The following is a 27,807-nucleotide window of genomic DNA, read 5'->3' on the forward strand; positions in this document are numbered from 1 at the left end:
GAGGATAAGGGCAGGGTCTCGAGGGGGGTATGGTTGGCGGAAGAGCCAATAGAGGGATCTGTTGCGGGGTTAAGCGAGCCTCGAGGGCTGCAGTTCGAAAGGTCAACGCAGTACTGTCTCTGACGTGTTGAAGTCGATCGAACCGCAATTCCATAATCAAGATTAGTTTATAATTAACCCTTTTAACTCAGAGCTGCTTCTGGGAGAACTTGGATTTCAAAAATCCTTATTTTAACCCTCGAGCGGGCGCGCTGGCGTATAAATACGCCAATCTTCGAAAACCAAGTATTTCAAAATCGTACGTACGTTCTGTTCTAGAATGGCCTTGAGTATTCTTACAATGAACTTTGATTTTCTATTGTGATACTTTTCAAAGCTCGAAGTATTATGGCTAATTCATCTTTGGACCGGCAAGAGGAACCGACACCCGTGGCGTACAAAGTACGCCGCGCGACTGGCCGTGCACCTCGTGCTTTGCTTTTCTTGAATGGCCTCGTGTATTCTCACATGTCATACAGACTGTCTGTAGCGTGAGTTTTTACAGCACAAAGTATTGTAGCGACTTTTTTTAGATCGGCGAGGGGAACCCGACACCCGTGGCGTATAAATTACGCCGTGCGACCGGCCGCGTACAACATGTGGAAATTTATATCTACGTCGCCTATTTATGTACAAGTTTGAACTAATTTTTGCAAGTAAAGATAAATTTTACAAAAATCGAATGTATCGTATAAATGTATATATCATAAATGCATATGCATATCGTGGAGAAAGTGCACCACGCGCCCAGTCGTATCAAAATATCAGGCGCGCCCTCTCGATGGTTAAAAATGTGAAAATATTGTACTCAATCAAAATTATTGTGGCAGCTACCCATTTCGACATTACATTTTACAGCACAAAAGAAGAAATAGTTCAAATCTTTCCTGAATATAACTGGAAATGTAATATTTTTGATGCATGAAGCTACATTGGGTTGTAATAGTTAAAACCACTGAGCTGTCCTTCCTGCCAGCATAAAACCGCTACTTTGCTATCAGGGCGAAGACTATGAAGAATGGTAAGTAGCCTACAGCGGAAACTTCTGTTACCAGGGGGTGATGAGATGAAGAATAAGCCGCTTGGACGCAGCATGAGTGCTTTTCCAATGAAAAAAAAAGCTATTTTATTTTTTCCCAAAACGATGGCTCGTCCTTAATAACACATATCCGCGTGTCATCTTCTCATTTTAAAAAAGTGAAAATTTTCTGTTCAATCATAATTATTGTGGCAGCCACACATTTCACCATTTAAATTTACAACACAAAATAACTCGTCATTTAAATCTTTCCTGAATAAAGCTGAAAATTTATACACTTTTAGTGTTGCGTAGAAGCAACATTGGGTTATAATGGCTTAATGTCTCTTATTTTTACTCCTTTATTAAGTGACTGATATACCCGGAGGGTGATAAACCGTGGAGACAATAGAGAAAAGATTTTTTTACAGAGTAATTTTACAGATTGATTTAAAACATTTTGGCGTACAGCGTTACCCAGATGTTAAGCAAATTAGGCTGGGAGCCGCTAGAGACTCAGAGGCTGCGCGCAAGGCTTAGATTGTTTGAGCAATTGAGGATAGATATCTTTAGTCTCCATGTCACTTGGAGAACATCATATTAGAGTCCCACGATATTTCAAGATCGGACAGAAGTGATATAATAAGAGATATTTTGCCGAACGGATAGATATGGGAATTCTTTTTTCTCCTGAACCATAAATGTCTTAAATGCTAGTTGTAAGACCTCGTAGCGATTGTGGGCTCCTCGGAGGGGGGAAGGGAACTTTACATTACAACACCGGTAATTACTTCACACATCTATATTTGTATCCACACAATACATGGTACTCGTGACACAGATAGAGATACACTGTCCCCCTCATGGCATCGTGTCTCTGCTCCCACCCACGGTCCGGGAGAGATCTCTCTCCCCATTGGCTCGTGTGCTCTGGCATGCTCGGGTCCAAAGTACTAGAGATGGGTCAAAAAGAACCGAACTGCCAAAACGAACTGTTCACTAAAATGAACCGGTTCGAAAATGAACCGTTCTCTAAAACACCCTGTTCACTGTTCATGTCGGCACTGCACAATTGCGGCGTACTCGGTACAGTAGGTATGATCATCAAGAGGCATTTTGAACTGCAGCTTACTCGAGCAAGTGCGTTGTGGGTACAACAGATGGCGGTTACGACGGAGGCCATCAAAGGCCGCCGAAGTGCGTCGTAGACGTCCGAGCCCCTCCTCTTCTTTCTCTACTATTCCCCTCCGATAGCCACTGAACAGTTCGTTCTAACTAATATTTGAACTGATATTTAAAATATTAGTTCTTTTGAACCGTTCGAAATGACTAATATTTGAACTGATATTTAAAATATTAGTTCTTTAGAACCGTTCGTTCTAACTAATATTTGAACTGATATTTAAAATATCAGTTCTTTCGAACCGTTCGAAATATTAGATCAAATATCAGTTTCCTCGGGGCGTTCAGTTGGGAAATCGCGTTCATTTTGATTTCGTATTTTGAACATTTGTGGATCTGTGGATGCATCTCCAAAAATATTGTTTAAAACGTGATTCATGGGGGCCGATTGTGCAACTTTACGTTCGAACGTAACGATCCGGTTCCCGTGGATTTTAGATCAACAACTCGAAAACAATTGAAGGAGCGATTGTGTAACTTTACGTTCGAAAGTATTCCGGCTCTCGATCGAAAGCATCTCTTCGTCAACACATCACTTGACGATAAGGCTATCGAATCGTTCGCAGGTGAGGTTTGGGATGGAATTTAAATGTTTATTACCTTTCATGGCCACGTTGTATGTCCTTTTTTTGGGATTAAGTGAATTATGCAATCAATTATATTCATAAATCGCAGTGTTATGTTGTTGATTACGTGAATTTGTAGTGAATTGACATAAATAATTGCAATTTGTGCGTATTAGTTCACTATGGTATAAAGATGAGCAAGTTTACATTTGCTTCGCTGTGTAATGTGTGTGCATTTGAAATGAAATTAACTCATGTGGAATTAAGTGAATTAAACATTTTATTTAATTTATACATCATTGTGTTATGTTTTTAATAACGTGAATAAGTAGTGAAATTACATAGATAAATACAATTTGTACGTGTTAGTTTACTATACGATACAAAGATGAGGACGTTTACAATTGCTTCGCTACGTAATGTGTGTGCAATTCGTACGTGCAATTCAAATGAAATTATCCTTTTTGTATGCTTCATTTAAACGTGGTTCAACTATAGTATATTAGGTAAATTATAGTTGTGCTATAATACATTGCCAAAATTATATTCTCTACTATGTTTAATTTAATTCGGATCATCGGGCAGTTATTGACAAGTAAATGATTTAATTTATGTATTCAAATAGTTTATTTTAACTTCTCAATGACGTCTTAAATTAAGTTGAATTTATATGGTTTATGTACTTCAATTAATGTCTCTGATGCGATATGGTTTCCTCAAAAAGGGTAAATTTTTTGAAGTGATATTCGGGTGTTTGAGACGAGAGGAGATATCAAAGATGACTCTGCATATTTGCTTTTTCTTTCAAGTAATAGGTGAAAGGTTTGTGATGATGAGAATGTTTTTGATTGAGAATATTAACGTACTTATTTATTTCATGAGTTACGTGCTTTTTTAACTGTTTACCTTACGACTATTATTAAGACGTCGTACTAATTCACACTCGTCAGTTTTTATTTCTTGCAAATATTCAATATTCTGCGGCATTGCTCCTTGCAGACACACAAAGGCGAAGACGAGAGCCTATCAATATCGAATATCCGCTCATATATTCCCTCTAAAGGAATTAAGTCAATTACAAATGATACAAGTTATTATTTAGCGAATTGCAAAAGTAACGAAATGGAGACTTACCGCGGCATTTCTAAATAGTCAGCGATATCTGAGTAAAAACTACTTATCCCAAATATCAGCTACGCTCCAACGGAAAGGAAGGTATTTAATACTGAATTGAGAAAGATTGATTTATACGCAAAGTTAAATTCTTTCAATAATATAAACTTAATTGGCCGATTGTCTCTGAAACCAATATTGTTTACTTAGTTTCGCTTTTCAAAACAAACACAGCCACTCTCGGCCTTACTGCGCATGCGCTCAAGGAAAACAATCGCGAAACTTATTCCCAATTCCAAGTAAATATGACAACGTCGTAACTTTCGATTGCTTGTTGACGATCGTCCATACACAATCGCACTTACAGCTAACGTTCGAATACCGGGAACTGAATCGAGAGTGAACGGATCTCTAACGATCGAAAGGTAGCCAAGTTACACAATCGGCCCCATGAACTTAGGAAACGATTGAACTCATGATTGTGGAACATTTTTTGGACTTAGTTTTTGGCGCCTACGATGAAATTTTTTTATGTGGATGCATCTCCAAAAATATTGTTTAAAACGCGATTCTTGCTCGAAATTACCATAACACTCTCCACATACCTTACGATACCACACTAAGCTTTCATGTACTCTAAACGCATGATAAACAATATTTTCTACCGAATGACCCTACCTGTTCACTATGAACCGATATTTTGAACTGTTCTTTTTACTGAACAGGATCAAAGTGAACGGTTCATAAAAATGAACAGTTTAACCCACCTCTACAAAGTACATGGTCATTTCCACGAATATGTCAACTTTTTCTTTAAAATTAAAATTTAGGCTGGAAATATTTTATGTTGATAAATCGACAGTTAAATGATTGAATCTTATCAAATCAGTGTTGGATTTACTCAAAAAACTTAGTTAACATTTGATGATCGTTGAATTCAAGATGGCTGCTAGAGATTTGTTGTGAACTATTTCCCTATAGTTAACAGAGTAATACTTATCAACAAACAACATAAGTAGTTTCTATTACGTTGTGGGTCTTGTGTAGTATGGCTTTGGCTACGTTTTGAAGCAAATATCAACTTTAATACACAATGTATAGAGATTTTAAAATACGGATGTAAGTGAATATGCAAAATTGGTAATTCCGTCACAAAAACTCTAAATTGTTTTTATTTTATCATAAAAATATAACATTGTGATTTTATTTTACTCCTGGAAAGGTAGGTTAAGCCACCCTTAAAGGTCTTAAAATTAGATTCTCTAAAAAATGCTTAATCGAGGCCACATAGCAGCGTGACGGAATTACTGTGACAGAATTAAGTTAGAATTAAGTAAGGGAATAAGATTATTCCCTTACATGGCCATGCGAGCGCTCAAGGTGGCCGGCAGGAAATGCTATGCATGGGAAGTGTGGAGGAAGTGAGGAAGGGGTGTGTGGGAAGGAACATGGCGGCCGCCTCTTACATAGTCGTAATTTTTATATGTAGACGGCTGGTGTCCTAACACCCCTTGCCACACACCTTTTTTGGCAGCTCGCGGGGTAATTTACATCTACATAATACCCTGCGAGCCACCTCTAGGGTGTTTGGCAGGGGGTGACCAATCACCAACATGCAGCATGCAAGAGGACCACCACATGCACACCGCACGGTCATAGAAATATTACGCACACAAGAAAAATATACATGCTTATTCATAAAAAAAATTGCTAATGGTTAGTAATTCCCAGAGCAAATATATGCAAGGTTAGAATTATGAAAAAACATGCAATGAGTGATCCTAGCGAGCGACGCCATTAATTCCATCAATTGAGAAAACGTTGCTTTCCTTAATAGTACGAGGGAAGGCTGACATTTTAAATCTCTCTGTTTTGCAGTCTATTTCTTTTATTTTAATCTCATGATCACGTATACTATAGTACGATGGTAAACGAAGGATATGATTCACGTCGTCTGAGAAAATATCTTCTTCGAATTTCCTAAGCTAAGCCTGTACTTCGATCTACGCTCCTGTGTAATATGTGGATGTAGATGTAAAAATATGCTGTGTAAGAATTGTATCTTTGATGAAAAATCATACAGTTGTGGTAGAGTGTTCTTAAAGCTATGCTGAGACCCACGGGTTTCTAGCTCACTTGGACCATTTCATCATTGGGAGTTCTTTGGGAAATGTAGATGGAAAAAACCCAAAGGCACACGTGGAAGACTAGTCTTCAGAGCTCGTATTGCTTTCCGTAGGTCATTAGATGCTCCTCACGAACCAGAAAAGAAAATAGTAGCCCAAGTCTCCCACGTGTATCGTGGGCGCATAGCTGCGCCTCAGTTTTTCGTCTCTGGGGGACTATTCTCCGAAACAAACAGCTTGAGGCGAGGAGTGCCAAGCTTTACCTCTTTTTAGAGTCAATTTTACCTTCAGTGAGTTAGTAAATGTCGCAGGATAAATTTTTATGCCGCATTCCCTCCCAATGTGTGTCTTTACAACGATTAAATATATATTTATGAGCATTGATTGTAATCGATTCATAATTTCATGTAAGAAATCCAATTCGAATGGAAATAATTTCTAAAGGCAGAGAGAAAAATTAAAAAATGCTCTACTACGTGGCATATAGTCTCAATATTTTAAAAATGAGTATTCTGTTTTCCGTTATATCCTAGAATCACCTTGTGGGGAACTTCCTCTCTTAATATAACTAATAACTTCAGGATTGACTGTGTGAAACCTCTCCATACTGGAAATAAAATAATAAAACTTTGCAAGGCCCATTTGTGTATTTAAATAAACTCGATGCTCTAGAAACGTTGGAGATAATCCATCATTTAAAGAATAACACCCCCTAGCTAATGAACAATGCTCCCCTACCACTCCCCTCTCTTTTTCATCCCAATCAGTGAACTCCTACAGTGACAACTTTAAAAACTTCCAGTGCCCATCCACCTGTGTTCGATTTACATTTTCCAAGAAAGAGTAGGTACGACGCAGTGCTTCTGCAGAATATTCCTCCAGTGAATCCCTTTCCCTTCTGGGAAACCATTATCCCATGCTCGCACCATCCACGACTGAACTACCATAGACTATTGTGATTTGGTTTACTCAATGTTACCCCGATATTCCTCTTTCTTCTCCAATACCACTACCTTCCTTATCCCCTTGTTTCTTAATCCACCTTACCCCCTACCTTCCCTCGCAGGTCCGATCCACACAGGAAAAACTCTCCGCCCAAACTAAGGTCTCTCTTTCTCCCCTTCCAATCCCTGCGTAACCCCCACCTCCCACTCACCCAATCCCTTCCTTACTGTTGCACTCAACTCTGTATAAATATATGATGCATGTAATATCAGTCACCTGAAGATGTAACTACGTTACGAAACCAGGATCGTGCCTATTTAAATACACAAGAGAACCTTAAAAAGTTTTGTTCTTTAATTCCCATTCTTAAAGTCAGTTTTTTGTGTCACTTTCTCGAGTAATTTATATTATAATTACCGCGGAATCTTTTTCTTTGAATTGAATTCATGTTAAGGTCCTAAGATACCTTATTTTTTTAATACACTTCCATGTACCTACGTAAATACGTTGCTTTCCTATCCATCCCCGTGAGCCCTTTCCTCAGAGAACCACCCTCCCAGTAATTTTTTTGCATTCAGCAAGTCTAGATGAGATTACAGGGCTAATTTTATTACCTTACAGTGTAGATATTGGTAATTAGCTCGCAATCTTCTTTAATTAGGTTTTCTTGTAATTCTAAAAAAAATCTCCGATATTTTAGTTATTGCTTAACTATGAATCCAAAAAATGCTCAAAAGGGTACATAAAATTATTTATTATTTCATATTTAATTTAGGTTTTCGAAAATTAGGTCCAAACTTATGAGACTCATTCCCCAGCTCTCATATCTGTCAATCGAAAACATGCTATCGAGATGGCTTGTCTTAATACCATTCGTTTTTTTTTAGTACTTGTATTTATTTATGTGTATGACATCATTTAATCTTTTTGTGTAAAATGAACAAGGCCATATTCAGTTGAACTTGAAAGTTCGCTCGATAATTATTGGATAAAAGTACGGTAGTGAGGACGCATAAATTTACTGCTACAGCTGGAGACTCGGAGGCTCCGTGCTAGACTAGAGCGACACGTAGAACATAACATTACAGCCCCACTATACTTCCTGGTCTGGCAGAAGCGATAAATTAAGAGAGATGTTTTGCCGAACGGATAGATTTGGGAATTCGTTTTTCCCCCGAACCATAAAGGGCTTTTATAAATGCTAATCGTAATTTCTTAGGAGCATTTTCTTTTTATGTGTAAATGGCTGGTGTAGCAACACCACCTGCCAACCGCCTTTTAGATGGCTTGCTGGGTATTATGTAGATTTAGGTGAAGGGAAGGATCTACAAATTAAATATGTGTTTTGACGATACATATAGAAAAGGCAGGGATTTTTACATTTTGGTGGAGGCTCAAAATACTGCGTTGCCTGTGGCCAGGATGCATCGGCTTGTTAAATGGCGGAAACCTCTATTCGGCACTGCTTTAGGATTTTACCCCATCGTGCCTCATTTTGTTACTAAAAATGACCTAATTCCTTCCTTAGTACTCTTAATCTCGTAAATGACTTCACCGATTGTGAACCTGGAACTAAAAATGCATATTGTTGAAATGGATAGCAAAGCTAATATGAAAACAAAGTGTACGAAACGGAAGTACCTCGTGTTCTCCGGTTTTATTCGTCGACCACTGGTAGCCAGGGTATCTGCTTGGGCTTTTATTCTAATCACTGAAATTTTGAGCCGTTTGGATTACTGGTTCAAATATAATGAAAAATCTCTTCCAATCACTTCATTTTTTCCCAACAACTTAGTTTATCTCTATGCTACCGGTGCTTTATGCCTAAATCACACTGTAAACAATATTTAAATGTGATAGCACAGCTCACACGTACATAAAAGAGGAAATTATGAATATACTTCAAACCATTCCGTATACCGTTGTTGGAATAGATATTTACATTTAGAATTCCCTGGCAATGAGATGAACATTTGTTTTCCGTGATAAACCTCATGAAATATTGAAAAACGCTGCACTGTAAGGGTTATTTTACTTGGAACTCATATTTTTTTCCCTCGTGGTGAAATTCAATCAGCAACCCACGACTACTTTTTCAATTCATGTTTGAAAGGTTCATGTTTGAAAAATCAGTTTACACCGGCTTTTTTTAATTGATGATTTTCATGTGGCTTCATATTTGTTACAGTGGAATATGCGGGAACCGCACTGACCTTTTAGCATCCAATTCTTTTAGGGAATCACCGAATACGATTTTTTTCACCGGTTGCAACGGTAACGGGGCAAGTGGTCGCATGACCCGGCGCGCGCCTCAGAGAATGAAAAATAAAATAAAAAACAGGAGGATGCGAGGCGTCCGCTTACCTTTCATTTCTCACACCCGACCATGTGGTGTGCTTGCTGTAGCTTTTTTTTATTCCATTCTTGGCTCGAAAGCTTCGTTGGTGCCTACGTTGATCCCAACGTTAAATCCGTACGCCACCCATGCACGGTGGAACAGGCCCTAGGTTTTCCGGGACAAATAAAAAAAGAAGGTAGAGGCACGAAGCAGACGACGGCTGCTGGGATTATACGATGCGGGTTAGCGCACTTTCGCGAAACGTCCTTTGGGTGCACATGTATCCGTGCCATTTCCTAAAATCACCCTTCCCTTACCCCTTATTATATAAGGGTAGTCAATCCGGAAAATATTGGGAAAACGCGAGAATTTGAGGATAACGGGAAATATGTGGGACTCTTCTTAAGTTATATCTTGCGAATTCCTCACTGTGATCAATCTTACCCCTACCTTTATTTTAGAAATTACCTCATAATTTGCCTGAGAAAACTGCCCCAACTGATGGACTTTGAATTAGCCTGGGCAAACTTTACCCTCACGTACGTACACTTTCGCGAAATGACCTTTGGGTGCAGATATATCTCTGCTAATCCCAAAGACCGCCCTCCAATTCTCGCATATTATATAATGGTATTATATTCACTTCGATAAATCTGGGAAAAATGCGAGAATTCGGAAATATCGGCAAACATCTTGACTTTTCTCAAGTTATGCTATGCGGATTCCCGACTGGAGTCAACCTGTCTTCTACCTAAAATTTATCCGACTTTGGATTAGACTGGGAAAAACTCAACCCTCACTTGTTCGAGTAAACCGTCTGGTTGGGCTAAACCCAGTGATTAGGTTACTGATCGGAATAAGTTCTGTAAGTTTTCCTGGATATACACAATTACTTATACCACTTATTTAAGTAAGTGGTATAATCAATTGTTTATGTCCAGGAAAACGTATAATGGAATACCACAAAGTAAAGCAAGAGTTATTGAATTTTATAAGTTCTGTAACCTTTGAGGAGAAATTACCTTGTCACTAAAAAAGATAGAAAAGTAAATTGATCATCCTGAAGCATGATATTTTTCCTTCTGTGGCTTAGCTTGCGATGAAATCTACCATCAACTATTCAAATCCACATTTTGACTAGCTGGCCAAATGAGTGAGTAGTGACTGGGATAGGTTCTGTAATTAAAGAGGGATATTAGTTATCTACTGAGTAATGGAAAAAAGGTTAGATACTTGTCATACCTAATCGAAGCGTATTTTAAAATATTCTAAGATTGTGTTGTATGGAAATATGCTACGAATCATCCTGCCATTGTACTCTCTCCAACATGCACTGCGGTAAATTCGGATATTTTACTGCGTGCTATACACATTGACTCATGCATTTACACTATGATTCATGCAGTTCTTAGAGCATAATCCCTGAAATTATGCTACCCACCTATAAATTTTGAAAGCATCGCATTGCTGCAAAATTAAATTTCCTATTTTACCTGTCCTCTCCGGAATATTTTCAGGTTTATTGATATCTGGGAAATTCAGTCACAATTTTTAGACATTTCAATCTAGTTGAGCGCTGCAAACTTTTGAAAAAATATTTGTAAAAATCGTTACCAAACAAACGTGCAAAATGAAACGTCCTAGTCAAGATAATCGGTATAAACTCAAGGATTTTACATCTGTAACTGAACGGCCACAGTGATGTAATATATACGCCTCCTCCATGTATAAAAACTCCGGCAGCCCTTTTTTTTTACCCTCCTCTTCCGATCCATATACTTATGCATTATCGACTGGAAAACCTTCGACGGCAATTTGTCAAAACATCTTCCCCATGTACCACCTACCTCTCCGAAACATCACTCAGGCTCGCCCAAAAACCTCCTTCAACACCACTACAGCCGTACCTTAGACCGCATTTCCTTCCGTCGTGTAATGGCGTGCGGGACGTCTGCAGTCTTTTGTTTTGCCTCCATCGCTTGCCGCTCGCCCATTGTTCCTTGCAAAACATCTGCGCCCACCGCTCGGCTCGGCGGGTGCCTACCTGGCGCCACCACTAGAGGCCTCTGCCGTGCTCTAATCGCACTCATTTTTCTTCCGAGCAATCCATCCCGAGAGCACTTCGACCAATGGATATCCTCCCTTCGATTGCTCCTCTACAGCCTCGTGCTATTACTCCCCTACCAAAGAGTAGGGATTTACGTAGAAGAGGAAAGGAGAAGTTACCGTGGAATTCTTGTAATGTGGGAGCATATTCTATATTATTTCTACTGTATAGATACCTTTTTCTCAACTTATTCGCTACCAAACTCTACAAATGAGGTACCAAAATGCACAGAATTTATCAGAGGACATGCGACGGCGTATCTTACTTCCTAAATATTGCTATTGTTTCCTAGAATTGGTTTTTAAAAAATAAAAAAATTAATCGATTTAAAAAAATAATCGATTCCGGCAAGATTGTCCTCATCCCAAGAATACAGTTAACGCCGTCGGATCCCACCATGCCTTTTAATTTGACTCGCAGACGATTTCCCATTAAGCTTTCCTATGCGATGACTATTAACAAGGCTCATGGTCAGACTTAGCCAAGAGCTGGCTTATTCCTGCCTGACCCTGTATTCTTTCATGGCCAACTTTATATAGCATTCTCTAGGGTAATATCTTTTCAAAATATTTTTGTAAATATTAAGGAAAACGCTAAACAATTATTAACAGAGGATAGTGTAATTACTTCCAATGTTTTGTTTAATGAGGTCCTCTGACCTCAATTTGTACATGAACATTCCAATGAAATTTGTACATAAGACCCTGCCTTCTTTTTCTACATTTTAAAATTAGAAACGCGCCTATCCCTCTGTGGACCTGCATTGAAAAGAGCGGGGGAAGCCTGCTGGGTGCATCACGCTCGTGTGAATAATAATTTCAAAATGAGACATATTTAAATACAATTCATCGGTCATTTCATTCTCCAGTCAGTTAATTTCAGGCAATTTAGTTTTATCCTTGTTTCGAAGTACTCCAAGATTATCAGATGTAGTGAGGATTTATTCATCCTTCATTCACATGTTGGCTTCAGTAGCGTTAGAGTAATCCTCCGATTCCTCTCCTATCAAAGAGTAGGGTTTAACGTGAGGGAAGAAATGAGGATTTACCACAGAATTCTTGTAATGTGGCAGCATTTGAAAAATTATTTCAAAATATGACATATTTATTATTCATCTTTTAACTTTTCAGCGAAGTTGGTGTACATTGAATTTATGTGTATCGACTTGACTTGTAAAATAATTGTTTTGGTAAAAAAAATAACCACTCATAATTGGCTATCAATACGTTTCATAACAAAATGAGAGATTTTTCAGGCTTATATTCAAAACATCATCAATCTACAGAAGTCGAAATTCGCTATAGCAGTTATAAACGCTTACTTGAAAATCCGTGATCTATGCTAACATTGTTTAAATTTGAATGTATAAATTAAGAAGTTTTGTTTCGAAGGTGATAATTCTGAATATCATAATGTAGACAACTAGTCAATTTTATGTGATTTAAGTCTACACGTTAACTGTTTTTCGGAGTACTGAAATTTTTAAGATGGTTTTTTGAGATTTTGAGAGAAATATAAGGGATGTTTATTGAGGATGCAATCATCTTTCCTACGCCACTTCCCGTTTAGTGTGCTTCATTAATGTAAGAGACGACCTTCACGGCGCTATCCGAGCGGCTTGTGATGCATGAATTGCACTGGGAGACCCAATAATCTCAAATTCTACGTACTGCATACGCTTAGATGGCTTGAAACATTAAAAACAGAGTTCTCTTCACAGAGATTCACATACGGATATCATAGAATTTCATCATTTACGTAATACCGACAGAAGCTGTACAGTGTTTCCGAGATATTGTGCCGAACGGACATGTATGGAGATCCGATTTATCACACGATCAATAAAGATCTGTTAAAATTGATAGAATTTACTTTCAAAAGACCCCTAACTATTTGTACACATACAGGTAAAAAACTGCTATTCTAACATCTCCTACCACACACCTTTTCAAGTGAAATACCGGATAGCATGTTCGCGTAGAATTTTCTATTGAGGTCGCGGTTTGGCCTGAAGCGTAATCTTATCACCTTCGATGGTAATATTCATTTCCAAAATTTATATTCGAGCTCCACCTTTTCCGTGGAGAGAGAGATTCAGATGGCATGTAACGGCAAAATAATATTGTTTTTCTACTTCTCCTCCCATCGCTTCCAAATCGTGAGTATCCCAGTTATTCCGTAGCGTGTTCGATGCGTGCATCGTATCTCGTCCCGACTGTTTGCTTGAATTTTTTTCATTGTTGTTGTTCTGCGATTTTTTTCCGAGCGGCGAACTTTCCGCAGGATGACTTTTTGCTCGGGGTTGGCTCTCAAAATTTGGCGGACAAAAGAAAACAAAATCGCCGTATACGCAAGCTCGAAGGGGTCCGCTTCAATGTTTGAAATATAAACGTATCCAATGGCTGTGTCGTTCTGCGCGACTGTGTACGCAAGGATCGGTCAAAGTTCGCTGGAATATATAAAATCATCCGGACCTTCGCTCGATTGGAAGTACTGCGACTAAGTATTTCCTTTCATATTGAAATCTATACGCTCCGGTACTGCTGAGAAAAGCGAGGGAATGGGTACAATGAGTAAAATCAGGTCACTCGTTCTTTTTACGAGACCACACTATATATGCAGAGGAAATGTATGAAAACAGATATCCAGGAGGCACTCGAATGTTAAGTTGCATCAGCATCAACCGTTTTATGTTATATTTCGTTGCCATTGGTTTTAAACACCAAATTTTTTGGAACTATTTTATACGTGGTCCTCATTAACTATGTTCTGTCATCCAGTGTTAGGCATGAAATTTCTTTCCGTCGACATCTATAGCTGTAAGAACTATTTATTTTATACATAAAAAATAATTTCATCTATGAATAAATGTAATCTAATTTGCTGATAAGAAATCCGTCGGTGTCATAAGGTAACATAACTTTCGTGGCTGCCTAAAGCCCACTTTAATTCATTGCATTGAAATAAGTCTAGGATATGAAGTCCTAAGTGACAAAAACGTTAAGCCAAGTGCAAGCCGTGATTGCAGGTTTATCTTTTAGGGGAGTAATATTGCCGATTTTAAGATTCTTTGCTATTTCAAGAAATACATTTTATGAGGGGGAACATTTTTTCCTTCGTTGGTATTAAAAACAGTTTGTGATTTTGTATGACATCACCTATCATATAATATGGTAGAAATTGTTTTACTTGCTCTATTAAGATGAATAAAACTTTATATTTGTTCTGGAGCATGCTAAATGTTAACATTATACTTTATGGAATAATGTTAACTGTGAGGCGGACTTCTTTAAAATACTGCATTCTCAATAATTTTCGTCCCCTGAAAGCTTGATGGGACTAATTAAAGTCACTTCCTTAAAACTGGACAAGAATGTAAGTGGTGCAACTGCTGCTTCTTCACGAGAAGGTTTTCATAATGATTTCGATCTCTTCACGAGTCATTGAAGGTATAATTTTTGCAAGATGTATAATTAACATTTCCAAAATTAGAGTTTTTATCCATAAAATCCATTGGTCTGATTGAAAACATATGATCTGCAAAAATTAAGTAAGAGTTTATAAATTAAAATTTTCACTAGTAAAAATTAACCATGACATCGAATGAAACACTTTAATGAAGAATACCAAAACGATGTCCCCTTTCAAAAAGTATGTACTTGACGTAATATAACACGCATTGCTACCTTTTTCCACTGGTTTTTGTGACTACATTTCTAAATGAGAGTCGCTTCTAGAGAATCACTCACTAAATTATGAAAGCATGTTTTTAGTTCCGTCTAATTTTGTTTGAAATGCACTCAAAGCTTTGAAATATGTCGGAAATGGATAAATAAGCTCGTCGCTCTAGGCTTCTCAATTATTTAAAATCTGATTACATCCATGGCACGCAATACAAAGGAGTGCATACGTTCAAGATAGCGGTGCATTTAGCTCTTTTTTGCGTTGCTTTACGTGTCAGGTGACAGAGAATAGAGTCATTATGCGATGCATAATTAAATGAGCCGATCTCCATGTATGCCCATGAATACTTAAGATAATGAGCTGATTGAAGATTTCTAAGGTACATTCAGTTGAAACTGGCATGATGAGAATGACATATGAAAGTACTTCAATCAACTACATTCTACGTATATCTATAATTAATTATCTAATGCTATATTCTGCTGGGATGTGTTTGTGATTCTGCTCATACACTGGTGTATCACATTTTTGTGGTCCTTCACGTTATTTTCCATAAGAGCATTAATTATTTTGGTCGCCCTGGAGAAAATAACGATTCTATTGATAGATTCGAGAGATATGGGAAAGCGAGTCCTGTTTGGAATAATCAATCATGAATATATCGTTATTAATGTGATCAACTCAAAAGGACTTATATTAAATCAAGCGACAAAATAAAATTTCAGCCGCAGAATTCAACGGCACTATTTGGATTGTGACAGTGTTATGAAGGTATTTCACAAGTGAAGGATGTAATTCCAGAATCACCGAATATCATGACTAAAATCTCATTAACTATAGTAAATGGGGAGTGATGAATTAAGCTTAGTGGGTGACAAATAATAACAATACTGATTCAAAAGCGTTTTTCCATACATCTCCCGATTCAAAGCCCAAGAAACTTTTTTGTGATTGATTTGTAATTTTGCCGTCATACCAAACACCATGATTTGTGAAATAGAGTGCATTAAATATGTCATTAATTTTTAATTTAGTATGCATAGTAATTGTTCTCGCTAATCAGTGTATATGCTGGAAAAGCAGAATCAATTAACAATAACTAAGCTACGTTAAAAGTCGTTTTCTAAACGAACAATATATATTATTCTTATTAATTATACCTATTGATACATCTCATTTATAATTATTTTAACACATTCTAATGCTGGAAAACACGTATCTTTGTTTTTAATTTTAATAATTGTGGTACAACACCTGGTGCTGAACCCGTGAAGTTTTTTTTTCAATTATTTTTAGATTTTTCGTCGGACCGCCAGCCACTGACTTTGGAGATAGAGTTATTGAAAGATGGTATTACTAAATTATTTACATAGTTTGCGTGTCCTGCTTTAAAAAATACGCACCCCTCAGTCTTGGATGTGGAAAGACTCTGATGGGGTATGGGGTAATTTTGGCACGCTTAATTTAAGTTTAATCATCGAAGGTCCTCTCTCGAGTTAATTGATTCCACGTTTTTTAATTCCTGGTTGATTATATTACACATAAAATACGTATTATTGCAATGAGTTGGGCATTAGAATGCATTACAGACATCATTATTAAATTATTCACATAGTTTACTTAGTATTTGTTCTCGCTAATCAGTGTAAATGATGGCAAATTGGCATCAAAATATAAAATTTAAGCAAATAATAAGGTCGTTTTCTGAAGGAACATTTGATATCATTGAACCTCTTAAGTTAACGTGTTTATCAACATTAGAACACGTTCTGATGTCGAAAATAAGTTATTTTTTCGAAATTTCAGCGTTATCGCAGTGCATCAGCCGGTGAAAAGCCGAATTTTGAAATTTTTCTGTTGATCCGCCAGCCGCTATGAGCTGGGGAGCAAGTACATTACAAATGTCCTTTCCGAATTATTTACTTAGCTTACTTATTACTTGTTGCCGTTAATCAGAGTATACGCTGAAAAAGCGACATCAAAATACGACAATAAAGATACGCTAAAATTCGTTTTCTAAAGGAAAATTATTCATGTCATTACTTAATTATTTACTTAGCTTGCGTGCACTTCTTTTTTTTTAATACGCACCACCTCATTCTTGGGTGTGGAAGGACTCTGATGGGGTGAGGGGTAATTTTGGCACGCTTAATTCAAGTTTAATCGAAGGTCCTCTCTCGAGTTAATTGATTCCGCGTTTTTTAATTCCGGTGATTTTGAGGGGAATGGGCTGGGGGAGTTGGATGGGAGGGAAGAGTTTTAGGGTGTGGCGAGAGTTCTCGGGAGTAATTTTGCATGGATCTGGCAACAGCGTGCCGAGTAATGGACTCGCTCCCGTTGGATAATCTCTCTCTCCCGAAAGTGGAGCGTTGTTTTCGGATTATGCGGAAGCTCTGCAGGTGGCGGCTCCGACCCCCGCGCCGCCCGCCAACTCAAACTCCCATCTCCCCTGCTTCCCCCTCCAACCCTAACCTCTCCCCCATGTTCAGGGGACGCATGCCTCATTCTTCAACGGCCGGTTTTTTTTTGCTTTTTTTCTGGTGACGCATTGAAAACTTTTGCGATCATTTCGTAAATTTGAGGGTATACAGAGTATAGGCAACTTTTTTTTCAGAGAGATATCAAGGAACAGCATATCAAATGATAAAGATATCGCATTGACCACAAATTTTATTGTAACAGATTACTGCCCGTGTTTCGTTTGTCTCGATCAGGTAACTCATGATTTAGTACGTAAGATGGCTTAGTACCTGACGATGATTGTGTACCAATCGAAACACGTGCATTAAGCTGTTATAATAACATTTCTGGGCAATACGATATCTTCGTTTATCATTCGTATTCCGAGTAGACATTTGTCAAGATTTTCCTGTATCTCAGGCATTGAAAACGCATAATTTAAGAAATACCGGGATACGGACTCGGTGATATCTCTAGGGAGTCACCCGCAATGCACAAATTGTGCGAACAATCCACGAAGAAAAAAATCATTCGCCTGGTATCCTGGTCATGTCGAACGATTTTTTTCCCTGTGGATTTTTTCTGAAAACGCATGACTCATTGAAAACTTTTGCGATCTTCTTTTGAGGGTAATGTGAACATTTGAGCGTATGCAGAGTAAAGTTAACTTTTTGCGGAGATATTTCGGAGAGAACAAATTATCAAATGATAAACGAAGATATCCTATTTACCACGAATTTTACTATAACAGCTTACTATTGGTGCTTTGATGATTACAAAATTATCACCAGATTCTCATGATGACTCAGTGCCTGATGCTGATTGCGTAACAATCGAAAAACGTGTAATAAGCTGTTATAATTAAATTTTTATGCAATAAGATATCTTTGTCTATCATTCGTTCAGTGTACATCTACAAAGTAGACATTTGTCAAAATTTCCTTGCATCTAAAGCATTGAAAACTCATGACGTATTGGAAACTTTTGCTATCAACTCGAAAATTTGAGGGTATGCAGAGTAAAGTCTACTTATTGCGGAGATTTGTCGTGGAACAATTTATTGAATAATAAACGAAGATATCGTATTTCCCACAAATTTCATAACAACAGCTTAATGCACTTGTTTTGATTGTTGTACAAAACACTCAGCCACTCACGATGACTCAGAAGTACTAACATTAACTTGTTAGAATAAAATTTTTGGGCAATACGATATCTTCGTTTATCATTCCTATGCAAAGCGGAAATTTGTCAAGCTTTTGTACTTCGAGCATTAAAAAAATTGCATTTGAGAAAATACTGAAGTTACCTATTCCTATCTGATAAACACGCGCATGTTAAATAGAAAATTTTTCGTATGCCCTCGTAATTTGGGAGAATTGGTAGTACCTACTTTTTACTGGAGTTCCTGAGTCAATTTCTGTGTGCCTCGAATATTTTATTACCTAATTAACTTATAAAAAATCTGATGTAATATTAAGACAGTTTCACTTATGAACAGTACTAGGTTAGACAGCTTTACGCCACCCTTTATAACTTCAAAGAGTTACCCGAGGAATCATCGAAGTGAAAAAATTCCATTGAGAATGAGTGACCTAAGGCTAATGCAGTTTGGAAATGTTACTGATTGCAAATATGGATTTTGTTCAAATTTTATTTATTTCGAGTGAGAATTTTATTTTGGTGAAATTAAACACTAACGATGAAGGGTATGTATCAGGCTGCGATAAATGTATTTCTAAGTATATAGCATTCAATGTATAGCAATAGAGGAAAGCGTGGTATAGTACAGCTGTGAAAAATGCCATTAACGAAAAAACCAGAAAATCTATTTCATCAACCACGGAAATTGCCGCGGAAAAATCTATATCATTCCAAATCTCTATCTCCCATTCCTTCAGCCATTGTTCATCTTATCTTCTTTGTCCCATTTTATCTGTGTATAATATAGTTTTCTGTTATTTGGTCTACCTCCGCTATGTCTTCCCTTTTCACTCCATTGCAACATTTGTTTCGGGAGTCTTTCATTTCGCTCCTGTCACACGTTCCTTTACCAGTTCAAATGCTGTTTTTTTTTATCTTGTTAGCTTCATTGTATAGATAATATTCAATTATTTCTTGATGTTTGAATACCTCATTCTCTCTTCATTTGTTTAGCTAGATATTTTTCTCACGCAGTCAATTTCCTTGGTAAATAATTGCGCAAGATTTTTCCGCAAGTGGCTTCATTCTTCTTTGAAATGTGGTACTACCGAAGAATGAGAAAGATAAAACGGATCGACCGTGCAAGTAATGAGGGAGTGCAGGGAAGAGTGGAAGAAAAGAGAAGACTTCTGAAAATCTTAAGCAGAACATGGAACAACTTGGTTGGCCATATTGAGACACATGATGGCCTGATGAAAGCAATGGTAGAAGGACAGGTGGAAGGGAAGAAGGGTAAGCGGTGACCTCGAATGAGTTACGTAGGACAGGTGATAACGGATATAAAAGAGAAGAATACGTCACTATTAAAAGGCTAGCGGATAGAAGAGAGGAATAGAAAGCCGCGTCAAACCAATCTTAGGATTGTTGACTAATGATGATGGACATTCTTCGTAGGTGTAATTATTGTATATTAAACATATTATACGGTGTACTATGAGTATTTAATGGGATAATTATTTTATTTTTCGTATTGGTATTTAATTTGAAGGTTTCATTTTTGCACATAGGTTAAGGCTGATGCTATCATGAGTGATCTGTTTTTGAATACTCTTGAGCTTTATCTCACCATCTCGCTACTCGCTACTAAGTTTGGTGTAGGGGCCGACACGGAGAGTTGCAGGACCAAATAGTGTCAACCCCGTCGCAACTGACACGCAGTCCACCGCCCACGTGCAATATTACGCAAGCGGCACGATTTGTGTGCCCACACGGAAACGCCCAGGCACGCTCCCAGCCTAGCTTCTTACAGCCAAACATATGGTGGGTGCACCGATGGCGAAGCGGAATTTTCTATCTGCCGCAGTGGAAACCAAGTATCCCGCTTCAACCTTCTCACCTAATCGATGCATCAACTTGAGGGCTAAAGTGGACATTCAGACCTACGCTTAATGTTATTTATCAACAGTCTTAAAAATACTCTGGGTAAAAAATCCTAGCCGTAATAACTACATTAAATCAAATAATTTAACGTATAGTGTCATTTTTGGCTATTTTTATGCTGAATTGACGAGGAATTATCAAAGGTTTGTGTTACAAACCAGAAGCTGAGTTCAGTTAGTAAAGCGTAGCTTTTAGAACGTCTCTTCAAAATGTGAAGAGACGTTCAAATTTAGACGGGGTACGAGGGTACAATTTATACAATAGACAAGGTAAAATAAAGATAAAATGTCAATTATGCATCTTTTGAATTGCGGCTCATTCCTGTAGAATTTTACATTATCAGGAAAATAATTTCACAGTTAACAAGAAGAATTAATAAAAGCATTTGAAACCTTATCTGTGCAGTACTTAGGAATGCAAAATATGTTTGTTCTTCCGGTCGATCCATTTTCATTTTGGCCATTAAAAGTGGCATGGTCATATTATGAAGAGGCAGTTTTGCACTTAACTAATTTCAGAAGTACTAAGACTTATTGGTGTGTTTTATTCTTATCAAGTTTCATCTAGCCCAGCGTCATGTAATACGAGTATACGTGTTCATCTAAGCGGACATCAAAGATAAATCGCAGACAAGAATTTTTTCAAGCCTTTGCAACTTATTGCTCGAGTTACTTCTTTCAATTTGAATATGTGCTAATTTTTGTGCACCTTTAAAGCTACCAAAGACATCAATTTAACCTTTCCCGAGGGATAGAATTAATATTAACATACTATGCATTCATTCCAAAGAAAATCGAAGGAGTAACTTTATTATCCCAAAAATTGTCCGATAAAAGATTCACCCCCAAGTCCCAGGCTGGTAGATTTGTGCAGTTTTACAAATTGCGGCTCGACTATTTTCAGATATTTTCCTAACTTATGAATTTAGTGAGCAATTTTCTGAATTATGCATGCATGGAGAATCCTTATTCATGTAACACGTAAAGTTGTCTTGGGTTTTCCATCTGGTGAGTTTATTTTTTGGCCGACGTTTGGATGGCTACCTCTGCCAGGACAAGGGAAATGCTGCCATCGAAACTTCAGCCTAAGAGCAAATCACTCTAAGGAAACAAAAACGAGAATATTTTACCAGTATCATACGCCAGGGAAGAGCAAAATCGTATTTGAAATGCAATGATAAGGTAAGATAGCATTTCTTACAAGTACTATTCAGGACGGGCACATCTTTTATCCCAGTCACGCCACTTCAATCCATGTCACGAGCACATTTGCGTGCGGTTTTCACCGTGGAAGGGAAAAACGGGGGATGTTTTGTGGCCATTTCCCTTCGCTACGCACCAGGTTCTGAATCCCTCTCTCCTCGTTGACAACGAAGATGGTTGAATGTATTCATGGCTGCAAGGACTCTACATGCAAACACGAAACGCGAGGAATCTTGGCCAACCCCGCCGATGAATCGTGCTGCGTCCATTTTGCACTCCCGCACAACTGATGTGCCATAAAGGTCACCCTATTCCCGCCATGGGGGCCTGCGAAACGCCAGCCGTACCCCTCGCCGTATAGGCAAACCCTTTAATACTTCGCCCACCCTTGGCTAACTGCCCTAATGGGCTGTTGCGCCTAAGTATGTATACCTAGCTCTACGCAGCCGACAGAAAATATAATCCATTCCACCAGGGTTAAAGTGGCTTCTGCAATTTTGTCCTTCGGCGCTCTCTATGCTTTTCGTCCAAACGATTTCGGTGGAATGCAGAAAACTGAAAAAGGAAATGCTAAAAAAAAGGATTGCTCCTATATTGCTAGAAATTGATAGGAATTTTTAATTAAAGGATATAAGTATCAAATTAAATTATAGGTTGTATGCATATAGTTTACTCACTGATCCTGTGGACACCTTGGAGATATGAAATGTAATAAAAATTACTTATGTGTAAATACAATATATATTACTATAAGATTTCATTTTTATGCTATTTCTTCTCTTATAGTCATCAAATATTAGAAAAATAATATTGATATTTCTTATTAGTGAAAAGAAGACATCAGAGGAAAAGTAAACAATGCCTAAAAGCATGTTGAAATACATTTTATCAAGGCTGTATTCCTTTAAGAAAACACTATAATATAACATATACTCGTGAATATTGAAAGAACCCATCATTTTCTTAAAATATAATTTAAAAAGTTCAAGCCAAAAGAGCAAAACTAATCTTAGGAGAAAGAATATTAGGATGACCCACTAGTACGTTTTCCGCCAAAGTAGTTTACCGCATTAAGTCCGCATACGTGAATTCATGATTCGGGCGAAAATATAGAGACAGTAAAATACCCAATTAGTGCTTCGTGATCTATCCCGGGAAATCGAATCAGGCTTTTTATTGTGGCACTCTTTGGAAAATCGTGCGTAATGTCTCTCTGTTTTGTTCAACTTGCTCACGGTCAAAATTTCCCAAGTAATTTTTTGTCGGATTTATTTAGCCAAATGGCACATTTAATCCAGCTGAGTTTTAATTCGTATTTTACTCATTCACAATTAATGGAAATATGGAGAGGTGTTTTAATTAAAAAAAATTTTCGTCGTGAAAGGTCGCTCACTATCAGTACCCATTTTCACCATGCCGCGGGACGTTTGCCATTATTACACTGAGGAATATTCACGAGTTAAAGTTCAGAAATATCTACGAGGGTCACTCCATAACTGATGCTCCACAGACACCACAACCTTCATTCTAGGCGCTTCAAATTAATAGAGCGCATTAACACACCCTTAAGGAACACCATGCCACTTTTTAACATAATCTCACTCCTTTTCAATAGCCTTACGCCACCTTAGAACTAAGGCATGTATTCCTCTTCGGTAAAACTCCGACTCGGCGCTCTGAACAATGAGAGGTGTTTCTGCACTATGGAGTCTACCGCTACGTCCTCGATCTCCAGTATTGACGTCTTCTCATGAGATACTTGCTATGCCCGCTGACTAACTGTACTACGATCGACATCATCATCTCCATACACCCTCTTCAACCTTTCGTGAATGTTTCCGAACGTCTCATTCTCACAACAAAGGCTTCGGTGGGGGCGGGGATAAGTGCTCGCCATCCGAACCGAAGGTCGCGGGTTCGAGTCCCGCCTGGCTGGGTTGCCCCTACCCAGAGAATGATTGTGTGTGATAGTGTTCATTTTATTTCCCCGATGTATAAGGCCTGAAATGAGCTGTTTTCGGGGAAATGAAAATAAATATATAAGTAAATAAAACTCTATAACAGCGATATAAAATAAAATAACTTTATTCCACACTTTATTTTAAATAACACGACCCGGACTTCAGCATCTAATGCTATCATCTAATGCTATCATGAGGTGATAGCATTAGATGATAACATGGAATGAAATAAAGTTATTTTATTTTATTCTTTAATAAAGCAACTCCACAAAGTAACGCCTGAGACCGTATCTTATACTATTACAGCGCGTTGCTTTTGACGGGCATCAAGTACAGCCGCCATCATAAAGAAATGCTGCTACCACTCTACGATCGGTATTGCGTTAAAATAATTTTGAATGAAATCAGTAAGGATGATTCTATGCATTCAATTAATTGGAAGAGCCTTAAGCTACAATAGCAGTGTAAGAAAATTTGTTTGCATTAGTTTTGGAGTGTCCCTCGTATTATATGCGCCATTCTTGAAATTTCTTTTCAATCTCTCGATAAATTAGTGCAGTGTACGTTAAATTTAATTTTGCTTGACTCGGAAAAGGAATGAAGCGGTCATTAAATGGTACGCTAATTATATATTTGCGTACGGCGTAATGAAGAATCAGACATGCCCCCGGTCAAAAGATACATTATCATAAAAAAAAAACCCTAACGCATGCCGTCTCAGGCAACTGGTAATCGTGGTGGTCTAATTGGCAACCAGTCGCACTAAAATTGTGGCAACCAGTCGCACTAAAATTGTAGGGGTAGTTATCGAGGTAGCTTAAATCAACTTAACTTATCTCAATCTTAATCATTCACAAAACTGTCGCTTAGTCATACAGTATCTTCTCCCATGAAAATCCACCTGTTTTGGTTGGAGCCTAGTTCTAGGGGCTAGTTTAAGATATGGAGTTGAATAAGGATTTATTGATGCCAAGCTTTCATATATTGAAAATTTTGAACTAGACGCTTAAAAAAAAACTCTATTACGGAATAAGTAGCCTAAAATAATCTCGATTAGTAGACGATGTTATGACTGAAATTGTACTTTACACCTGACTCTTGATTGGATGTCCGTAAAATCGAAATTTTACGAACTTAATTCTATACTCTCTGATTAATTTCCGTAACGAATGAGGTCATCGTCAACCATTCATGGTGATTATTGAAAATAGACTTTATTGTCCTTTGCAGATCACCATAATTTCACTCATCCAAATTGATCATACGCCAAATTGAATTCCATTATCTGGTGAAATGTTTGAGCGCAGTAAGCAGGCAAACCTCCAAAAAGCGTTCACGAGAGCATGATTCCATCATTAGCTAAAAAGATCGGTAAAATTAAAATCCGTACCCATCAAAATTAGAAATTATTCAGAGTGGAACTAGCTAAATAATTTTTGTGTGTACGTTTTTGCTGTTCATAGCTGGCGTTTCCATATGTGCAACCTGCCTCAAAAATTATGCTATAAGCCCTCTCCAATGCAATAAACCTATGCACAAAACGAGATAACTGAGAGAGGATGTATTCCCTTCATCAAATATCAATCCACCGATACACTGGAAACGTTTTTAATTTGATTTGGAATATAAGCCTCGAATTAAATATGAAAATTGCCAAAACGGACTGGAATTCACAAACTGATCATTGAATAATTGATTATTAATCACTCTTCATCCATTAATGATTATTGATTGCTTGTGCCCTTTCCGGGGTTAGCATTTCCATATTACCATTGAGGATTAAAAATATTCGTTGTAAGCTTATTTTCCGGCTGTTTCTCTCGCAATTTTTGACGTTCCTCCGGTTTCATCGTTAGGATGAGCTCTTGTGCTATAAAGGTTTCGAGTCCTCGTATTGGCTTCATTACTAAATGGCAGCTAAATAGTTTTTTTTAGCTTTTGACGTTATGAAAAGAATTAAAACTGAGTGAAATGTATGGAAATGGAAAAACTAACTTTCTCATTGATTCATAAAAAATTTTGAATATCGTTAACTGGTTACAATATTTATTTATTTTTTTTTAATTCCTTGAACCCCCACCCAGTAGGTACTGTTTTTAGCGATGAATTTTTGTTGTTTTTTTCATAAAGAAGAGAACCTCATATTGGTGTATATTTCAATAATGAAACAATTACGCGATTCTGGAGCTGCAGCTATCAGAATAGGAAAGGCTTGCGGAAAATCCAAGAGCTTTGCCATTTCTTGAAATCTTCAAACCAAGTCCTAACATACATAACCGGGTAAATTTATGATAAATTGACGTATAAATTTGATGGTGGTTGGCCGATGAATTATCCAGTCACTTTTATTGTGCTTAATTTTTTTATTTACGAAAGGTCATAATAGGCATCTTTAATGTTTTTCCGCCGATCAAACGTATAAAAGGGCATAAAATAATATTTTTATGCAATTCAGGTAACTTGCTCGCACTTGTAAGAATGGCTTTAAACAATTCTCTCTGCTCCCCACTGAAGCAATACCTCTTTAGCTATGCCGGCTTGCTATTGAAATTGGTCAGGATTTAGATCATATGAAAAAACTTTTCCCTGATATCAAATTACCGCACTTGCACTTGCAGGAGAGTTTTCCCGCTCACACTTTATGCTATGTTAGGCTACCAGCTAAGTTTACTGTATTTATTGTTTTAGTGTAATTGCTCCCCTGAAGAGGACGATTACCAAGTTAAAAGTCAGTCATTTCTCAGTCTTATACCAGATGATGGCTCAGTGAGCCAAAACGCGTTGTACGCATTGAAAATTCTTGTGGAAAAGTGCTACGATCTTTTATTAATTTAAATATGTCTAACTTCCACCAATTGAAGCCTGAATCTGTTGAACTTATTTCTCTATCCATTAATCTGTGCGCTTCAGTCCACCTAAATCCAAACCTCAGTCCTAATACATTTAAGCATCACTTATCTCCGCCTTGCTTTCCTTTCTTTTCTCCATACCCGGCGTTATTGATGACTGACCATATGAGGGAGGCGAGGGAGGGGAGTTGGCTGCTTTGGATGACTTTTGTCAACGTCGTTTTGGTCGCGCAAATGCCATCCATCCTGTGTCGAACGCTTCAGTTCCAAAGGCCACCCTCCCTTATATTTCTTTCGCACTTGTCCCCACCCTCAGCTACCTCTCACGCCGCCCTCTCCCACGCCCTCTGGGGTTTTCGCGAGGGTGTTTATTTCCTGCTTTGCCTAGGATTTTGGTGTGGGGTATTATATGTTACTCCTCATCCTTTATCTCACCATCAATATTTGCAATACATTTAAAAATAACAATTGCTTGAAAATAGATGTTTCATTTGCTTTACGTGGGTATTTTGTTGCACAAAATGTTGAACTGCTTCACATTTTTAGCATTTAGAATACCGCAGTCTATCAGTCAGTGAGTACATTTTCGATCGTCAAGTTTTATCCAAGATTTGATTCATGGTAAATGGTACAATACGGTGGTTTCCATTTCTTTTTCAATTGCCTAAATCGAAAGATTATTACTCCTGGAGTACATATATCACGCTCTTAGATTTTTAAATGATTATAACTATTTTTCGCGATCAAATGAGAAGTAAAAAATTTCAAGCGCGTGAAAACGCGACGGCTAAGTATGAATGCTGGGAAAAGCCCGTGTGACATCATTCTGGTTCCCGCTGTCGCCGTGTGAGGTGACCATGGGGCGAGGCTTTGAGCGCCAATACGATGCAGGCTGCTAGCAGGTAACAGAGTACCCTGCTAGCAGGTAGCGCTTGGCTTAAACAAGGATTGTTAATGCCCTATCAAGCGAAGGAAACTTACCGACCATAGGCAATTTTAATTGGTAATTATTGAGAAATGTTTCCATGAGCTCTGTGCCACTTGCATACATTGGTAATCTCAGACGTTGCAAAACTTCTGACTACTGGTATAGAATCTAGGTCCCTGTAACGTCACATGGAGTGGTATAGCAT

This window comes from Ischnura elegans, chromosome 10, assembly GCF_921293095.1.
Source record: "Ischnura elegans chromosome 10, ioIscEleg1.1, whole genome shotgun sequence".
NCBI classification, from domain to species: domain Eukaryota; kingdom Metazoa; phylum Arthropoda; class Insecta; order Odonata; family Coenagrionidae; genus Ischnura; species Ischnura elegans.